This window comes from Mus caroli, unplaced genomic scaffold, assembly GCF_978045245.1.
Source record: "Mus caroli unplaced genomic scaffold, Mus_caroli_1 scaffold_15, whole genome shotgun sequence".
Lineage (NCBI taxonomy): Eukaryota > Metazoa > Chordata > Mammalia > Rodentia > Muridae > Mus > Mus caroli.
In genome coordinates this window covers 64,190,965-64,197,094 of record NW_028227270.1, presented here as the reverse complement: position 1 = coordinate 64,197,094, position 6,130 = coordinate 64,190,965, and the positions used below count along the sequence as shown (strand labels likewise).

The 6,130-nt window shown below is 49.5% G+C and overlaps 1 pseudogene; it reads left to right on the top strand.

Moving 5' to 3' along the window:
* The first annotated feature begins 5,681 nt into the window (after positions 1-5,681).
* On the top strand, positions 5,682-5,782 carry LOC115029161 (small nucleolar RNA SNORA17; annotated as a pseudogene).
* Positions 5,783-6,130: the final 348 nt, after the last annotated feature.

The following is a 6,130-nucleotide window of genomic DNA, read 5'->3' as shown; positions in this document are numbered from 1 at the left end:
AACTAAAATTTCTCCTCCAGACCCTGCCTGGACCTACTATGTTCTTTGAGACAGTGTTTCTCGATAAAGTTGGATCTTGCCATTTTAGCTAGGCTGCCCAGCCAGTGTGCTCCTGGCACCAGCCCATCTCCACACCTCCTGCACTGTGGTTATAGGCACAGCTACTACACCAGCTTTTTACATGAATCTGGGGGGGTCCAAGGCCAGGGCCTCATGCTTGCCTGGCAAACACTTTACCCACTGGGCCATCTCCCCAACCCATGTCAGCCTTCTTTAATAATCTAAGTTCTGGAGTCCCTACCACTCTGTAGGGTTGGAGGGAGAAGGGAGAAAGAGAGAGCTAGCTCTACCTAACACTAAGATTAAGAGAGGAGAGACAGGTTCCTTTCCCTGAGGCTACACCTCAGGACATTTGACCTCTTTAGTTAGCTCTAGGGGCAGAGGATTTGTGCTGCGCTGTAGGCATGCCTGCTGCCAAGACTCCAAGGGATTCCCTTGAGATCCCCCAAACTCGGTGAGAAGAGGCCTCCAGGTCTGTTTGTGTGCACAGCCCCTCAGTGGTGAGCTGGGAGCTATTCCATGGCTGGACATTAAACCCCGTTCTGAGGACCTTTTGCTCTCAGTGAAGCCTGAATGAATGATTGCCATAGTTGGCTGTGCAGGGTGGGAGGTGACTGAGATCTCTCTGGCTGCCTGTCCTGACAGAGCTGCCTGCATGGCTGCCTGCCTGTCTGCCTGCCTCTATCTGTCTCTGTCTCCCTGCCTCTGTCTCTCTTTGTCTCTGTCTGTCTGTCTGTCTGTCTCTGTCTGTCTCCCTGCCTCTGTTTCTCTTTGTCTCTGTCTGTCTGTCTCTGTCACCATCATCCAAGCACAGCTTCTTCCTCTAGCATCCCTGTCTCGCCACCCTTTGTTTGAGCTGAGAATCCTTCTAGAAACCAAGTGTGTTTGTTCCTTCCTTTGCAGCAAACAGCTGACCCCTATACTCCACCAACTGCTCGCCACCTCACTCAGCCAGCATGGGTTGGGTGGGGGGGTCTCAGAGGTGGGCCTTGGACACAGGACCGTTGGAGCAACAACAGCTCTCAATTCTCAGTTCCTTATCTGCGGCCACTGGATCTTTCTTCAGCTTCCCCTCCCATCTCTTCCTTTCCTGAGACATAACTATGAGGCATAATTTATCTCCCTTTGTGTCCCCCCCTGAGGCCCCCACAGTGAGGCCACTGTGGTTCCTTTAGGGGGACACTTGGCTCTGATTCAACTTCTAGCCTTCAAGGAAATACTATCAGATAGGGGCTGCCTGTTAGCTTGAAGGTAGGGTGGAACACTAAGTACTGCTTAAGTACTGGTCCCTCACAGTACTGAGTACTCCACAAGCCACGACATCTTCCTTGGCATGAGATGAGTGCACATATAGAACGGGGAGTCGGGCGTGAGGCTAGGGAGATGTCTCAGCAGTTAGAGATGTCTTTAGCATTCAGCTAAAGAGATGGCTGCTCTTTCAAAGGACCTGGGGGTTTAATCCTCAGCACCCGCACGGTGTCTCACAGCTGTCTGTAGCATCTGGTCTCTGTGGGAACTGCATGCAGACTGTGTCCAGGTATGCATGCAGGCCGAACACCCATATACATAAAATTACACACACACACACACATGCAGGGAGGGGAGAAATGAAAGACAAAAATGAACTGGCTAAGAGTGATGCTTGCTAAGGTTACAGAACTAGGAAGGGGTAGAACCTGGCTCCAGGCTTCAGCTACCTGACTCTAAAGTCTAGGGTTTTTCTTTCTTTAAATCCCTCCACTTGCCTGTGGAATTCTAGAAAGTGTTTGCTCTGTTTCACCAAGCAGGGTCTGATGCAAGGTCCCTGGGTGTTTCCCTGTTGTCCCCGAGGCAAAGCTTGGGTGTGCAGAGCATTGTAGCAGGCATCCAAGATGTCTAGAACAAACTGGCCCCACGCCCTGGACATGGAAATGCTGTTTGCAGTCAGTGCTGAAGTTGGAGTTGTGTCTTTCGGTGCAGTGAGTCAAGGGACCACATGGAAACACTTTAGCTGGCCCTAAGAGGTCCTGGCTGGAAGCCACGAGTGGCGGCAGGTCCAATAATTTGGAGAGGCAGGTATGGTTGTTGCCAAGAATCTTGGGGAGTTGTTTGGAGTCTGATCAGCCATTCCTACTCATGGGAAAAGCCGTCATCAGGTGGGCCCCCAGCCCTGCAAGTGGAACACGTCAGTGAAAAGATGTTCTATGCTGTTAGGCTGTGTTGGGCAGTGGCCGTAGCCCCTGAGGTTATGAGCAACTTTATCTGTGATCTTGTCTGCAGAGAGGAGGCAGAATTTTCTCCTCACTTTCCGATGATCTGTCAATGGTCAGAGATCCCACCATCCAAGAGGTGGTGACATGGACAAGGGACAACGGCAACATGTCTGGAAAGGCAGTCTGGACTTTAACAGCTGACTATGGGAGATGGGCCCTTGGGTTACAAACCTGTGAACATAGGACATGATGCCCAGGCCCGGCTGGGTCTCTGAGCACATGGAGGACCCCTCTGCCTTCCTTCTCAGCCTGACCACACAGGCTGCAAAGCACAGGCCCTCCCTAGGGCCTCAGGGGAAGATGGCCTCCCCCCAACCTCATCTGCAAATCTCATCTCCAGGCCCAGAGCTTCCTCCCAGGTGGGGCTGCCCCCTTTTGGAGCTCAATTTCCCCATCAGCCCCAGGCCATATATCTTGCCCTGCTTTCTCCTGATGCTTTATAGCTTGCTGGAAACACTGCTCCTTAGCACTTCGAAGGGTACCACTTGAAAGCAGCTCGAGCTAAACCAATACGATTCTTTTTTAATTTGAGCAGGCTTATTTCTCCGAATGGCTTTCCTGATCTTAGGAGGGCATGCTCCCTAATATTAAACTTTTTTTTTTCTTTAAAAAGAGCGCGCACACACAAAAAATGACTCACATCTGTTTGATATTTAATTCAAATTGAATGGCAGGATGGGAACGAAATTGCACTGTGAACGGCCATAAAGCGTGATGTCTAAGAGAGCCAAGCATGCTAAACCTGTATGCCAGAAAACAGGGAGAGACAAAATGGAAGGGATGTAGCCTGGGCATTGGGGGTTCCTCCCGCCCAGAAGCTGAAGCGGTGGCGGCGGCACTGAGAGAGAGGAGGTTGGGGAAGGATACCATGTGCCCACTGGAGGCTGTGGAGGGGCCACTTTCCTGGCTCAGCAGGGTCCTAGAACCCAACACTGACAGCTGGGGGGTGGTGTTGCCATGGTACCCCTCAAGGGCTGCTGGGTAGCTATGCGTAGACAGCCTGAGTGACCAACAGATGCTACCTTGCTCTTGGTGTCCAGGAAGTCAACTCAGAGAGCCTAGGCTAAAGTCCTTTGTACCTCATTCCTGCTGATCCATTATCCAGAAACAGCAACATACTGTATTCCAGAGGCAGAAGACGAGGCTCAGAGAAACCTGTTCTCTCCAACCTTGTGAGGAGGAAGGTGGCCTCTAGGTGCCTCACAACCTGTCACTTACTTTAAGCTCTGAGACGCAAAGGCCCTAGGAAAGACATGATTGTAGCCATTTATCTACCGCTCTCTACTTGGCTGCGTTTTAAGTAAAGGGCTGATTCTAGTCCTTGCATATGGTCTCCAGCTATGAAATATGACAGGCCACCCTTGCTAGGCGTGTGTGTGATGGGGCTCCACCAGGCAAGCTCAGAGCTGGCCGTGGGCTGCCCAATATTGAAAACATGGACAGAGGAGTAGGAGACAAACAAAGCCTGAGGATAAGCCAGATGCTGGCACCTGACCAGCTGTGCGAGCTGGACACACTTCTGCTCTCTGGCCCTTTACTTCCTCATCCAGAACATGCCGCAGCTTAACCTTCTCCCGAGGCTGCTTCCGATTTCTGTGGTGAAACGTATAAACAAATTTGCTCTCCAATGGCAAAATAATTTCATTTGAAGGCATTTTCACTATGTTTTCTTGCTCCCCAGTACCTGAGGATAAGGGACCAGAATGCTTGGTCCCATGTAGTAGGGTGCTGAGGCTCTCTATTAAGTGTTGGTCATTAAAGATGATGAGGTGTCAGGCTGCAGAGATGGCTCGACACTTGCTGTTCTCACAGAGGACCCACGTTCAATTCCTAGCACCCACATGGTGTCTCCCAAGCATCCAGACTTGAGTTCCAGAGGACCACTAGGTGTGCACTTGTGCACAGACTCACACACGAGCCACACACTCATATATATAAAACAAACTACGTTTTTAAAAGATCATACAAGTCTAAACAGAATTAAGCCATGTAGTGACTATTCCTGGTTGTCAACTTGACTGTATCTGGAATGAACTACAATCCAGAATTGGAGGGTTCACCTGTGATCCTAATCTGGAGGCTGGGAGATAGAAGTTTCTGATCTGGATCTTGGCATGGAGATCTTGGGACATAGTGGCTATGAATCCCAGGAGACTAAGACAGGAGATCTCTGAGTTCAAGGTCAGCCTGGGACAAAACAAGTCCCAGATCCAGGCGTGGTGGCACACATCTTTAATCTGGGTCACACCTTCTGCTGGAGACCTCCATAAGGACATTGGAAAAAGGAAGATTTACTCTCTCTCCTTTACCTGCTTGCCTTGTGGGACTGAGCAACTGCCAGATCCTTGAACTTCCATTCACAGCTGACCATTGTTGGGGAGCTGGACTATAGACTGTAAGTCATCATAGCAAATTCTCTTACTGTATAGAGACTACCATAAGTTCTGTGACTCTAGAGAAACCTGACTAATACAAGTTTAATAGTAAACTACATTTAGTCATTTACAAGAATCACTAAAGTTTTAGTTGAATTATTAAAGTTATATGAACTTACTTAAATAATCCATATTTAATTCAAAACAAACCATCAAAACTCATTGCTTCCTAAGAATCTTTGTTGTATCTATATCCTTTAAACTAGTTTTTATTTATCTGTTTGTGTGTGCCTGCTTGTTTACACATGCACCATGCATGTTAAGTGCCCACAGAGCCTAGAAGAAGGGCATCAGATCCCCTGGAGCTGTAGGTACAGGCACTCATGAGCCAGCTGATTATTGGTGCTGGGAATCGAACCTGGGTCCTTTGCAAGAACAGCAAGTGCTTTTAACTGCTGAGCAACCTCTCTGGTCCTAGTGTCTGTATTCTTGAGAGTATGGAAGGGATAGAGCCGGGGCAATGGGTTGCCTCCTGCCTAGAACTGAAGCAGCAGCTCTCTCACTGAGAAAGGAGGACATGGGAGAGGGAAACTGCACACTGGAGGGTGGGGGTGGGCATTTTCTGGCTCTAACAGGATGGTGGCGTGATGCCACAAGGGCTGTTGAGTAGCTCTACACAGACAGCCTGGGTGACCGGCCTGGTGCTACCCTGCTCTTGGTGTGTAGGAGGCTACTGCATCTATGTGGCAATAACCAGTGTAGAAAGGTATGTGCTGGGGCTGAAGAGATGGCTCAGTGGTTAAGAGCATTGACTGCTCTTCCAGAGGTCCTGAAGTTCAAATCCCACCAACCACATAGTGGCTCACAGCCATCTGTAATGGGGTCCGATGAACTCTTCTGGTGTGTGTCTGAGGACAGCTACAGTGTACTCATATAAATAAAAATAAATAAGTCTTTTTTAAAAAGGAAAGGAAAGAAAAGAAAGGTATGTTCTCCTGCCCCTGGAGGTTTTGTAGGTATGGCTGCAGTATCACATGCGTGCCAGTAGGTGGCAGAGAGGAGGGAGGCTGTGTCTAAGCTCAGTGTTCTGAAGAGAGAGAGAGAGAGAGAGAGAGAGAGAGAGAGAGAGAGAGAGAGAGAGAGAGAGAGAGGCACATTCCTGAGTCTCTTCCCTGTCATTCAATAATGTCACCTTGTAATGGGGCTCTCAAAACGGACTACAGTGAGAACAATCACACCATGGAAATTGGCAAATGCCGCCATGGGAGCTCTGTACTAGATCCAGTTGTTGAGAGGTACAGCTGTTGAGTTGTCCCTGACTGGAGGCTGCTGAAGTGACGTGTGTGTAGCCTGGAGGTCTCTTCCTCCGAAGCATAGTGAGGGCAGCTGTCATCAGGAAGGACCAGTGGCCCGGGCAATGTCCTGACTTTCCCATATCACAAA